We start from the raw sequence: 14,772 nt of genomic DNA on the forward strand, positions 1-14,772 counted from the left end.
AGTGACACAATCCACCATAAATTGATGCAGAAAACACACAAATACAAAATTCCTAAGACCCATGCTTCATTTTTTTCCACTATATGTGAATTGTGAGCTGGTGCCAGAATGTTGTGTCGTCTCTGATTGTAACGACATTTCCACATAAACGGATGCAGAAAAGGCACAAATCAGTGCGTAAAAACTCACCTGAATGCAGCAATTTAAGCGCTTGATGCTCAAAGATATTCAACCTTAACCCTCACACATGCTATATTACATTTCCTTACATTATATTAGTCATTTTGTTAGAAGTAAACCCCGCTTCATTGGCAAGCAAAGAGATAAAGAGACTTTATTGTCATTGTGCAGGAGTACAACGAAACTTGTGTGGAAGAACACGACAATAGCAGCAAGAAATAAAAATAATTTAAACAAAGTACTATATACACAAAGCATTATAAGCAAAGTGCAAGCCCCCATATTTTTGAAAAGAAAATGTAAGAGATGCAGTATTGCAGCAGCTGAAACATTCCTGCTGCATTTAAAGCAGTCATTTTGTGCAGTAATGATGTTACCGTAACACCAGTAGCATGAACCGTGTGTTTATTAGTGCATCACTCCCAGACACCCACATGGCGGCAGCATTGCACAGAGGTTTACCCGTTAAAAGCTTCTGGTGTTGGAATTTTTAAAAAAAAGGCAGTTTAAAAGCCAAATTTGCATTTTCCACTGCATTTTATTTCTAATTTCCAACATGGCTCCCTTTATGACTTTATATTTAGATAATAAACTTGCCACTTAAATTTTATGATACCGTAATACACTCTTAATCTTGATCTTGTTTAAATTGCTTTATGTCTGTATTTCTGTAAAGCGTTCTAGTCAGGATGCTCTTGTAAAAGAAATCTCAATGAGCCTTTTTTTCTGGTTGAATAAGAATGAATGCTTTAAAAAAAAAAAAGTTATTTCCTACTGTATGATGGCACTGTGTGGTTGTGTAGGAGTACAGTGCAAAATAGGCCAACATGCTGAATGATTTAAGCTGATTTATTTACATTCAGACCAGCATTTATCATCGGCAGGCTTGCAAAATGCTGTCATACCAAAGGTGTATGGAAAGCTACTTGAGGATTCACTGGGGTGCTGTTCTGCAGCTGCCAGAGTTTTCTCCCTTTTTTTTTCTTTCTTCCAGAGGAAATCCATATACCTTACATTTGTCTTAATGAATTCTGCAAGCTAGCAATCTGCTCTCTTCCGGTGACTCATGCTGCTCCTGGACCAACGCTGTGCAGACTCCAGCTCTGACCTGGAACACTGTGTTCACCTGGCTTTTATTACTTTACTCTGCCGCCATACACTGTGCCGTATTCTATAGGTAGAGTACAGTTCTCATACAGCCGGGCCTTGATTCGTCTTCGTACGATGCACAACATGTGCAGATGTAATGATCTGTAACTGTGCGCTCGTGGGAATTAAAAGTATTTGCATAGATATTAATATGGTGGAAAGTATCACCATGGAAATAAACCCACAGTTCAGTGGAATACTCCATTACTTTGTGCAAATTATAACGTTTTTTCTCTTTGCTTGACTCGGTTAGAAATGGTTTAGCTACATGTTCAGCAATCTGTGTGGTTACAGGATTAGCTGGGTTACAGTTTTTGTCGTGCAACAGAAAAAAAAAAAGTTGTTCCAGTTCGGTATCATGCCGTCTCAGATTGACTTTTTGTGGTTTGTGATGTTGTCACAAGATGCCTCGTCAGGATGAAGATAGAAACAGATTCGGTGTTTCTGCATGTCATCGCCGGCTGACATGTGTAATCAAAGGGGATGAACACATGCTGCGCCGCTGAAAGAACAAAAGGTCAAACAGTCATTTCAGAAACATGCCATTTTAATCTACTTTCAGCAGTGATATCGGTTGACTTTTCACATGACTCCGGGGCAGGGACGTGCACGGGCAAATTGAGCGGTTGTTGCTCTAACCAAGTATTTGATTTTACACTCATGTCTCAGTGAATGAGCACAAGTGAAAGCCTGGATTACATCAATAAACTAGGAGGCAATAATATCAAGATATAATATTCAGTGTGTTTATCGTTGAGATATTCGTTTAATATTCTTCCAAATGTTAAAAAATGCTTCTGAGAAAACAGGCCTGTTTCACATTAATCAGATATGTAGGACACAGTTGCTTGATGTTTCAATCATGATGCTTCACTTCCTCATTGTTTAAATCCAGCTTTGCAAAGTTGGACGCCCTTTGTTGAAGTCTCCTTGTTGTTGAACATGACAAGTTGTCCTCCTTTAAGGAAAAACAAGGCGATCTCTATCAGCTACATTCGCTCGTTGGTTGAGAATTCGTCACCACCTGATTGAAGCATGTTCAAAAACAACAGGCTGCGTTCCACTGCAGGAACTTGCAATCTGGTTTAAGGCGACCAGAACCTTTGAGAACCGTCCTATTGCAAGTACCTCCCCTGTAGAACCTCCTTCTGGGCTGTTTATTGGGAAGGAAAAGGATGAAGTTTGGTAGGTTTTTCTGAGCAGCTCTGAAAAACTTCTCCGCAAGACTCAAAACCATTTTTCCATCATCTTGATGTTCTTGCTCAGTAACTGCCTTCTCCTCCTTGACATCGTGATCGACTACATCACATTTGTCATACAGGCCTACAAAATAAACCATTTGAAAGTTCCTACGTAGAACTGGAGTCACATCCATTAACTATTACTTGTCATTGTCTCGGCGCACTAAGAGTTCACGTGCTAGTGGATGGATTCTACGGAAACAGAAACCCTGAAAGAACTGATAATGGGACACCTTTACCTAAGTGCCTGCATTGGAAAATATTGTGCTGTATGAGGAGGTTTTTTTTGGATGACCACAAATAAAACATACCCAGAACCCTCATATGCTGTGGACCAAGTTTGGATGCTATAGTGGCACATACCTGGGCATTTGGTTTAACCTTTGCAGCGCTCCACTACTGTTTTTATAATAGGCTTTACCTTTGTAGCACCTCTCAAAAACACAATTACGATAAAAGCTTATAATAAATAGCCAAAACTTAAGATATTAACAAGCTTTAGTTATTTAAATGAACATCTGTTAAGAAGAACTCGTACCATCTTGGGTTCCACAGCTGAGGGGTCCAGACACCTTTGGTGACAACAATGAGAATAAGGAACCAGTAGAAAGGCCCTGTTTGAGGATCTCCAACAACAATCAGGCTCATAGGGAGTTATCAGATTGCAGATACAGACAGGAGACAGATCGTTCAAAGCTTTAAAAACAAGCACTGACATCTTAGAATCTTCAAGGGCAGCGAGGTTTGGTGTAATGTGGTCACCTCCCATAGTACTTGTTTAAAGCCTGGCAGCAGCGTTTTGTGTCAGCTTCAGTCTCGGGATGCTTCGCCTGCTGGTACCACGGTAAAGTGCACCGCAATAGTCGAGATAAAAGCACAGATGACCTTTTCTAAGTCTGCAGAAGAAAGGAACGATCTGATCTCGGTTAGTCGTCTCAGCTGGGCGAAGCAGGACTGTAAATACTTAGTCAACTGAGAATCAAAGGACAAATCAGAGTCAAAGATAACATGGAGGCTTCTTTGCAAACGCTATTTGATAAAGCATCAAGACCAGAGGAGAAGTTATTGTTAGGGCTGCGGCCACAGCTGTAGTTATCATTAGTCCTGATTTGGAGTCATTCAGTTAGACGCATTCTTTGGAAATCCTGGTTTTTAACCTTCTAAACCCCAAAACCAAAAAGGTTAGAAAGGCATAAAACTGTAAATAGAGAGAGAATCATCATATTTTGAACTACTATTTTGAGCTACTTATCTGTGATGTTCTGCTGCGTTGGGAAACTTCACCAAATATCATCTCATTTTATTATTATCATTCATCAAAATCTCTTTATTCGGTTCGTGCACATTTGTAATCCTCGATAGCTGTTTATCTTCTTCATAACACAAATATGTAGATGTGTACGTGTTTGTCACATCACACTTTTTTAAAGCTATTTTTTTGGCCTTTTTGCTTTTATTGTATAGGACAGTCCAAAGAGAGACAGGAAAGTGGAGGAGGAGGAGATTAGGGGAAGGGGTTGCAGCAAAGGACCATAAGCGGGATTCAAACCCATGGACCCACTCATGAACCCAGCTCAACCAGGTGAGCTAAAGCAGCGGCCTGCAATTCATATTTTTTTTTAGCAAGTTGAGTTTGATTAGTTAAGGTTTACATGTATCAAAGAATACTCAAGTATTGTGTATGACTGTGTGTGATGTATTCAGGTGTAACTGAAATAACACCTACAGTTTTGCCAAAAATAAGTTTCTTTTTGGCTGAACTGCAGCCAGTGTTTACACACACTGGACAGGAGGAACTAAAAGTAGAAGCAGTAAAGTATCTGCAAATATATATTTTTTATTCTTATGATAACAACTGTAGATTCTTCCAGGTTTTAAGTAGTCAAAGAAATTTCAACTTTTGGTTTTACATATTTATGATTTATTGCATGATAGCCTTATTATATTGCATAAAAGACATGTCTGAGTTCTCTCTACTTCTAGCCATGGTTGTTCTGTTTCCATAGAGGTGCAGGACTTTATGTTGCAGAGAAAAATGAGCCCACAGTGAGGAAGAATGTCACAAGAGCAAAAAACTCCCAGAACCTGCTTGGGATTCAGAGGGTTAATCTCAGCCAAGCAGGACACGATAAGGGATGCATTTCTGCAGCCATAACAACAAAAACACCACAATTATTATTATTATTTTTGCGTCACAGGGGGAGCTCAGCCAAAAAGGGTAAATGGGCTGTTGTTCGGGCAACTTTAGTCGGCCTTGTGCACGTCTTGGCTCCGGGGCATTTAGTGTTATTGAAAGGTGCACAGGATGTCAGGTAACAAAAGTCGGGGTTTCAGATGTTGCCGGTCCCTGGCGTGCCTAATAGCCAGCTGTATCGCCAGGCCTTCCAGTAACAAATTAAATTCCCACAGATACATCATCGGGTTGTCAGTGACGAAGACGAAGCGCAAATGCTTGCTGAAAGGTGATGGGCTCAGCAAGCAAAACATTCTGCCGACTCCGGGCCGTGTTTGCTCTGCTCTGGGTAGACTCCTCCACACAACCGAAAATATCAGTGCTCGCATTCCACAGCGCACAAACAACACGACAAAATGTGCACTGTGTGAGAGGAAAAGCAAAGCCAAGGGCGATTTTAATTTGAGGCTACAGAGCACACACACTGTAAAGGAGAAGAAGAAAAAAAAAAACACACAGCAGAATTCAGTAGTTTGACGGTGATGGTTGTGTCTGGGCTCAGTTTGTGTGCTGGATCGCACAAACACTTTAATTTGGATGCAGCAGGGGTAAGTCAGTCAGCCGGTGTCCTTGCAGGACCTCTCTGCAGCTCCTTTACAGGGCTGACTCATAATCTCAGCAGATGAACTGAACCAGTGATGGTAAACACTAGCAGAGTACATGGAAGTGTGGACACTGGTGGTCCAAGAATAACCGCAGCATTCTCTTTGTGCTCGCCCATATCACCACACAGCTGCTGCCAGACCAATCACAAACCAGTCAGTATTCTGCGGCGTCGCTCTCTTCCCCTCCAGTCAGTCAACTCCGTTAACAGAAAACATATTTCACGACTTGTGTTTCGACAGATACTGTTTTGTCAATGGCATGTTCCTGCTTTTTAATTTTTTTTCTTATTATTATTGATTCTATGCAAATTTGCAGAGCGTTTTCAGTTGTTTCAGTAAATGAACATGATTCTCCACCCATGTTTATGTAAGGATGAAGTTGGTCAGGAGTCAAATATTGTACATGTTTGTGCAGTCCTGTCAAGGCCAAGGTTGCTTTGCCAGGATACACACAGAACACCAGGCCTGTCTATGGTGCTCGCGTAACACTTCAACCTAACACCCTTCCCCTTTTCCCCTCTCTTTTCCTTTGTAACTGGCTTGGAGCCACACCGCATTTAGCTGGGCCAGAATACTGCTGGAACCTCTAAAACCTCAATGAGACATCAGGACATAAGCAGCCAGTGATGCACAAAAATTGCAGAAGAGTCTCCGTGCCATAATGTGGAAATGTGCTTTTTCGTGGCCAAGAATGATGAGAAGTTAAAGCTTGTACTGAAGGACACAGCTTCACGTCAAATATGAGCAGAGACAGGCAAAACGTTTTAATCATGCTCAAATCGTGACCCCAGGCACGGCATTGTCTGTCTGTTGGTGAACATCCAGGGGTGAAAAATCATTTTTGCAATTCCACGAACGTCCACTGAGGCTGCCTCCAGAAGCGAGTTCATCACCATAGTCGTCCATGTTTTACAGCAGAAATACATGTGTTTACAGCCTGGTGCAAACAACTGTTATGGTCTATATAGATCACTTCCCCCTTTTTGACAACTGTACTGGAAGTTAACTTTTAGATACCTCACCTGCTGACATTTTATGAAGGCTTAAATTTATGCCTATTTAAGGGTGTGGTTGCCTTGACTGACAGATGGGTTCCTTTCATCGGACAGTCCATGAGCCCTCCAGTTTTTGGATTGACTTTAAGTTAGAAGGAGTCAGACGCTGCAAAGATAGTGACACTTAATGCCACCACAGTGAGCTTCAAAACTGCTCAGAAGGAAACTTACCATTTTTATCTAAAATCAGTGGGTCCAAATTTAAATTTAGGATAGGCCTCCTGTTCAACCCTTTCAGATTTCCATTTTGGTGTAGGATCCACCAGCTCTGGTGGTGACAACAACAAATAATAGCTATTGGATGTAACTCCAGTTCTATGAGCGTGTAGGAAACAGAACAATGGAGATTTGTTATGTTAGCCTGTGTGGTGAATTTTACATGGCAGTTTTCCAAAGCTGTTCAGAAGAACCCACCCTGGAGTTGGTACTTCTTTCACCAAAAAATGCCCCTAAAAGAGGTTGTGATTGTGATTGGAACATCCTCAAAGGTTCCACAAAGAGCCCACAAGTTCCTGCAATGGAAAAATGTCTTATTTTGCTGCTTCATTCGAATTGTGATTTTCAACCAACAAGCAGATGTAGCAGATCGATATTTTATTTTTCTTACAACGTTCAAACTGGTCAAAATGTGATGCATGCTTTTAAATGTAATCCAATCAGCATTTTATTCTCCGGTTTATCAGTGTCGAGGCTCACACAAGTTTTTAGTGGCCACTCAGAAGAACCTACAATTTCGTCTCCCCTGAAAACAGCCCTGAAAAAGATTCTACAGGGGCGGTGCTCAAAGCAAAGGTTCGACCCGCAAGTTCCTGCAGTAAAAACAGCCGAATCACAGTAGTGTTTAACCCAAAGCACATCCTCCCAGAGCCACCAGCATGTCTGCAGACTGTTGTGGTGTTGTTGTAAACTTCCCCCTGCAGTGTACTGTAACAAACAAACTCACCTACATGAAATAAATATAGAGCAAAAAATAACCTATGAATGGTATCTGTCCTCGCCGCCTTGAATAGGCTCCGTTTCACCAAACAGAGATGTTTTTCTTCTTGCGCTCGCCTGGTTTGGGAAATACTTTCCTTTCATTGATGAAAAGATATACGGCATTCAGAGATGAAATTACTTTCCAAATGGCCTCTGACTCACCATCTCTATTCCCAGTGCTCTCTCGCTCTCACCCTCCCTCCCTCCCAGCCTCCCTCCCTCACCCCACTCTCCACCTTCACTTGTCCTTGTGAATGTTCTACCCTATTGTAACTGTATACAGCACTTAGCACTTCAGACGGCAGACAAACCAGCTCAAGGACAACTGCCCACTCTTGCGATGCTCATAAATAGACTATTTGTCCAGGCTTACCAATCACCTTACCCACCGAGCCTGTGTGGGTGCTTGTGGACATTGTGCAGCTCGTACCGAAATAGATCTCCACTGCTGCTGTGTGAGGGTGGATTCGGGCCTCCAGCCTGCAGTGAGAAGAGACCAGTTTACACGGGAGGGAAAAAAAAAACAAAACAAAACAAAACCAAAAAAAAAACCAAACTGTTGATTGTTGAAAATTAACAGCAGTGACTCACAAAGTCTATCCCTTTTATAACGTGCGATGTTATCATCCGTTTGCAATCTGCAGCACGCTAAAACAGGTGGTGTCACCTCCGCAGAGTTTCCCAGAATGCAACGCTCCCCCCGACCGTGTGGGACATGACCGTCAGCACATTCCTGGAGAGCTCTGGATCCCCAGAAGCAACAATTCCTCCTTCCTCTCTTCCCTCCTCCTCCCTTTCCTTCCTGCCGCCCTCGTGTCTTCTCCTTTGCTTCCGCGGATTGCATCACTCGTCTGCCTCCTGGCCTCCTCTGCTCGGACCCTTTAATCACATATGGCACACAAAGCGCAGACACACACACACCCACTGTGGGCAGAAGGCACCCTCGTCAGTCCTCGCACCGGTTTTTGTGGCTTCAGTTGGAATTTTATGGTTGGTTTGAGCGGAGGATTCTGGAGGTTTTCCAGCTGCCCTCCAAAGACTCGGCTTCCCCCTCCTTTCCCTTCTTTCTCTCCCTTCCATCTCTTTGTTCCTTCCCTTCAGCTTTCCTCTCTTTTTTCCTCCCTCCCTCCCTCCCCGCTTCACCCACTTGCCCTCAAGGTCAGAAATATCCTGTGGTTTAGGTTTGATCCCCTTGGATATGCTCTCTCTCCCGTCTCTCTGCCTCTCCCTTCCTCTCCGTCTTGCTTGTGCTTGCTCAGACGCACACACACATTTACTGTAAGCGTACTACACTACGCTAAGCATTCCCACACAGGAAATACATGGTGGGATCAGCATAGGCGGGTTCCGTGTGCTTTGCAACAGCCCCTCTCATCAGGGGTCAGCAGACTATCCGGGATGTAGCGCTCGGGGAAAAGGAAAAAATATTCATAGTCCGGAGCCGAAGTCGTCATCACGGAAGATTATCTGAAGTCCGCCGGTTCAGTGACAGTAAATAACAGCTTCTTCCAGTCTTCCAGGCCCCTGCCAGGTTAACCCTGCTCCTCTGGGTTCACCTATTCTCTGAGTTGTGCAACGTGGCAGAGGTCCAGCGCTTGTGTAATAACAGGGGCCTTGGCTGACTGAAAGAGCGCCAGTTCAGCCAGTCATCCTTTCGTATCCGCGGGTTAATGGAGGAAAACAAAGTCTTGCCCAATTAAAGCCTAATCCCGAGTCTCTGGAGTGTGTGCATCAGTCATCGTCACATGGACGTTCGCTCGAGGTTTTCTGCTGGAAAATAGTTTGGATCTCGACCATTAAGGACAAAGTATTTTATCTGAATCCAAACTGAGAGTTTAAGGATAGTTGGGCTTAGCTTTTTTTTTCTTTTTTAACAAATTACACAAAGGTCCTTTGAAGCAAATATGTGATTTGCAGCTTCAAAACCCATCTTGACTTGAAATCTGACTGCCCACTTTGTTTAACCCCTTCCACCCTGGAGGTCCCTGCACCAGGACCAAGTCAAATCTGCTTTAAAAATCCATCCACCAACATTTTGCAAGAGTCTACCTGGCACCATTATGACTAAAATGAATGCAGGATTTGTTGTTTCTCAGTTCTGTTGCGTAAAAATGGGTAGAGTTGCAGATGACAACTTGGAGAACAAGTTCAACCACGACGTTGGTATTCACTCTCTGTAGTTTTGATGAAGCGGATGTCAAAATGTCAGTTTAGATGGAGTTTTTCAAATCTCATTCCCACAGTTGTGGAGCTGTTGCTGACTGAATTCTGATGGTTTTTCTAGAAAATGGAGCGAAAGCAGTTATGTTCTGGGGGGGAAGTAAACCCTTTTCAACAGACAGCGCTGTAGGTTTATACATACTTTGCACTTTCAAGGTCCTTGCTAACTTTCCTTGTAAATAAAGTTTAGGCTAAACCCCAAAGATTGCATCCTCAAGGTCTGACATATGTTTCTGTCCTTGCAGAGCAGTTTTTTTTCTTCATTTGATACCTGAATTGTATACATTCATATGTACAAGCTTGCAGGCTAACACTTTGTTTGCACACTAGTGACACACTAACGTTGCTGCACCTTGTGGATCACCTGAATAGCTTCAGACTGTATATAAAGATAGACACGACCTCTGGATTTTAAAAGTTAAGCCTATGTGGATTCCCTTAAATGTGCAGGAAGCAAAAACTGGTTGCAAAAAGAAGCCTGACTACATTGAAGTCTGTGAGAAAATGAGCTTATTTCTCACCTGATTTATTAATTAAGTAAATGTTTGCGTCATGACTTTATGGTCTCAATAGCTAATTTTATGTTTTCTTTCCTACAGCATGATGTTTATTGTATAAACTATGATCCTATTTATAGTAAAATGTACAATAAAGCGCAGTATGCTTTAGAACATGGCTACCTTGTGATTGACAGTCCACTAGCATATGGATTTGATTCATGTCCTTGAGTCAGAAAACCAAGATGCCAACTGCCCGATGCCAAACTTGAGGCTTTAAGACGGCATTCCTCAAACCGATGGCTAACGTCATGCTGGCTACGTCCATCTTTTATATACAGCCTGTGATTATCATGCTATACAGAAAGCTAGAAAAAGATGTACTAAATACATAGTGTGTCAAATGCAGTATGCCAGAAATACCAAGATGTCCGACTATATTACATCGCAGTTTTGCAGCATGCAAGCCGGCGTGCTTTTTCCGGCCGTTCTGACCCACAATCCGCGTCACATATGTCTTGCAAAAGCATGAGCAAGCCCGAGCCGCTGAGAGCCCATTTCACAGTAAAGGCTGCGACAGATATATGAGCAAGACTGTAAAAGTTTAAGGTGCAACATTATGATGAAGTAGTATGTTCCATCTGGATGCGGATTGCATGCAACAGTTTGTACTTTTAAAGGGCAACTGTACTATGTGCTGAAAGTAAAAAGCTGTTTTAAAAAAGTTTGTTGCAGCCATTTCATGTATGAAATTTACCATTTTTATTCATTTGTAACTTCCCGTTGTGCGATACTGACATGGAGAGCTGAATGTAATCTGTGTAAAATAGCTCCATCGGGACCCACACTGACTTCACAAACCAGCTCAAGGAAGAGTTTCTTTTTTTTTATGAAACATGGGCTCAATATGGCTCAAAAAGGGGAACATGTGGTGGGCATTCTAAGCAGCTAGAATGCCTTTTGAAACCATCTGGGGGGCTTTCCTAATTAATCTTTATGACCACTTTGCACATACAAGGGCCTCCCCTCAGCATGCCGGACGCCCTGCTGGTATATCTGGACTTGAGCTGAGTCAATTACAGTACTTGTAGTGACGGGGAGCTTTTGAAAGGGATTGCTGCAGCGCTGTTTCAGATTGATGCTTTTACGGAGGGGAGGAAGAAAGAGGAGAGACTCTCCCAGTAAAATAAACCGCAAATAGTTCTTCTAGAAACGCTGCACCCTGCTGCTCGCTCTCAGCTTGTTGACACAACTGCTCGAGACAGATTGTTTTTCAAATATGCAACCGGTTGTCAAATATACAGTGTCAAATTAACTTCGGGGTTGCCTCCCAAAGGTCTGTGTTCACTGTGTTGCATTTGTTCATTTTCTTTGGGTCGTGTCCCAGAAGTGAAGGAGACCACAGACATGAAAATACCTATGTGAAGCGGAGCCCGACCGCATGGCCAGCTGGCTCAACTCACGGTCTGCGAGAGTGATTTTAAAATTACTCCCATCGTTGCTTATTAATTTTATGTAACGTCTTGTTTCGCATACATGATTAGTTGTCTGATTTCTGTCGGAAAACTGCTCGGGAGAATGACGCTATTTACCGAAAGAGTGGGTAAGATCTCCAGTGCTGACCCGTTCCCTTTTGACTCTTTGTGGATCAGCGCAGAATCCCAGTAATCCCAAGAAACACAGCTTTGCTTTAAGGGCCACCATTTTCTTTTACCCTCCGACATCCTTTTTGGAAATGTCCAAAAATGGAGAGGAGAGAGGAAAAAGGAGCACGGAGGGGTTTTCGAGGAAGGGGGAAGGGAGGGAAGAGGGGATCTGACAGGCTGTTCCGGCGATGAGACCCATGACTGACACATTTACTGTGGAACAAGACAAGTATGTGAATGTGTGAGGGAGATAGAGAGTGAAAGGACACGATAGAAATGAGGCCTCACACACACACACACAAACTGAAATGTTAGCAGATAGCATCTCTTTTTGTCAACTGAGAGAGGTCACGGGACCAAAGCTCCACTTCACTAATTTCATTCAATCCAGGCTGCGGAGGAATCTTGCAGGGTTGCACTCTTTCTCTTTTTTTTTACTGTGCGACTGCAAGCCTCGATACAGACACTGATTTGTCACTTTTTCCGTAATGAGCTCTCATTTGATCCTCTGCCATCAAAATGGCCTCCCGTCTGAGACAACTGTCACTGTTTATCCGCATTATGAAGATAACAGGGCCATCTTCTGTGGTTTGGCGGTGTCAGATGAGTTGAGTGTGGAGGAGATTGTCAGAGGAGAGGAGAATGATTCATTGTGTTGCTCTATAATTGAATGATCCAAGCATTCATCGTGGGCATGATGGTGAGATCATCCCCCACCATTAGACCTGTGGGCTTTGGAGCCGAGCTGCAGGACAGCAGCGTTGTGCACGGAGAGCGCCGCGCTGGCGGTTTTTTTTGCTTGTTAATTACAAATTCTTAATTCTTCTGCTGCGACTGTTTCTCATTTATTTCACTACAGTGTGAAAATCATTAAGCACAAACTTGCAAAACTTAACCAAAGCAGGTTTTTTAATCAACTTTTGTTGCATTCAGGGACACACAGAGCATTTGGCACGCACCTTGTGGCAACATTCATATTTATTTTTGTGTGCCATCTTAGTTTGATTTATAAAATACATAATTTTTGAAGCTCATTCGTCGCAGGAGCCAAGTCTCAAATCTTGGATGTCGAAAATGTAAAATATGTGGCACCGTTTCTGTACAGATTTCCACATACCACGCCTGCATTGCAATAACCCAGACTTTATGAAGTTTACTGGAACACAAATGGTACCCTTTGGAAGTAATTTAGACCTTGCATCATTTTAAAGAGCGCACATTAATCACATTTACAAATTAATTCTATTTTGGGGGTCTACTAGAATATGTTTACATGCTTTCATTTTCAAAATACAACCTTTTATTTTCATACTGTGCATTGCTGCAGCACCTCTTCCCACCTTTATTTTAGCTCCTGATGCTTTTAGGCATCACAAGACACTTCCAGAAGTCGTCTAAAATAACTAAATTCTCCACTTTGGTCGACACTTAACCAATAAAACATCTTGCATGCTTCTTTTTTTTGTAAAATTATGGCCTAAAATTGCTTAATTCACATTAGTCTGACACAGTGGATGTAGGCTGCAGGTATAAACCCGCCACTGGCTGCTTATTTCAGGCGACTTTATCCTCCCCTTCCATTTGCTGTGTGTTTTCAGATTTCCACAATCTTCGAGCAGCAACCTGCACACTTAAAATGGTGTTTGTGGACGAGGGTTGGCATCTCCTGAGCGGCAATTTGTAATAAATACGTTAGAAAAAGCTTCTGCATAGCTTGTCATAAACCTTTGTTTAATCGATATGGGTCTTCCATTTGGCTCATCCATCAAATCTGGTTTTACTACAGCTGCAGAACCAAAACAAGTCATGAACGCACCTCAGACAATCTCTGACAGGAATCTGATGCCGGAAGTTGAACTGTTTTCTGACACAAATCGTCAACCGGAGTTGAGGAGACACATCTTTATACTTCAAAAGCAGCATGACATTGACTTCACCACTGTATCGATCTGTTCTACTTAACACGAGCTTCTGCTAGAGCCAAATACGACAAACAAATGGTTTGTGGTTTAAAGCTTCACCTGTTGGGCACCTGTTGGGCACCTGTTGGGCACCGATTAGCAAGTTAGGTTTGATTCTTGTCAGTAAACTCCACACAGCTTTGTTCGTTTTTGTGGCGTTTTCTTTCGCGGAGAATTAGCCGTAAAGTTCTTGTGTGAAGTTGTTGCACCAATACAAGTTTCCCTCCATCACGACAGCATTTAGCTCCACCCAGGACAAGTTTGATTGGTTTAAAGAAGCACAAACAAGACTGAATCCACACATACAAGTGAGTTCTTGATAATCTGCAGTGCGCATTACTGACAACCTTTAACAGCGACAGAAAAGATCACTCAAGTTTGATTAATGTGCAGCCTCGACTGTAGTCTGTTTGCTTAAAGTCAACTGTCAGTCATTTTAAGTGAGTAATAGCGGGATGCAGTCAGACTTTGCATCAAGAATGTTGTTCTTTGGGTTCGATTTTGATCAGAGATTAAACAGACAGATCATTTTTTTTGCAAACCAAAGTGCAACGAGGATGATCTGGGAAGGTTATTTGTGAGCGATGGAAGGTACGAGAGGGTGCTTGACCTGCCTTAAGAAGCCATCTGTATACGGAACAAGAACAGGCCGTCCTGAATGTTAACAACGCAGACACTCTCTGAGCTTCGCAGATTAGCTGCTAACGCCGAGACGGTACCGCCGCGGAAGTTTTATGAATCACGAGAGATTTGCTTCACGTCCGTCCTGTGCCTCACTTTATCACTTTACAACAAACAATAAGATCATTATGGTGGGAAGCCAGTGGCAGTTTCTGTTTGCACTTCATTAGTTGGCGCTATCGCAACATCGTGCATACATCTGTGTGTGTGTGTTTGTGGAGCAGAAGTAGCGTCGGGGTCACCTTGACTTTGCCTCTGCAGCGCGAATCAGTAAGTTAGAGGAAGGCAATCTTTTTCACATTTGTCTAGCGAGTCTCACATCAGAG

At 42.7% G+C, this 14,772-nt stretch overlaps 1 long non-coding RNA gene across 1 annotated transcript; it reads right to left on the reverse strand.

Moving 5' to 3' along the window:
• Window positions 1-979: 979 nt before the first annotated feature.
• LOC103361773 (uncharacterized) lies at window positions 980-8,284 on the reverse strand. Its single transcript, XR_520421.1, has 3 exons — window positions 8,033-8,284; window positions 7,815-7,921; window positions 980-1,831 (listed from the first exon to the last, which is right to left on the reverse strand). It is a non-coding gene; the product is annotated as an uncharacterized LOC103361773 (long non-coding RNA).
• Window positions 8,285-14,772: the final 6,488 nt, after the last annotated feature.

The sequence above is a fragment of the Stegastes partitus genome, unplaced genomic scaffold, assembly GCF_000690725.1.
Source record: "Stegastes partitus isolate 25-593 unplaced genomic scaffold, Stegastes_partitus-1.0.2 Scaffold530, whole genome shotgun sequence".
NCBI lineage: Eukaryota > Metazoa > Chordata > Actinopteri > Pomacentridae > Stegastes > Stegastes partitus.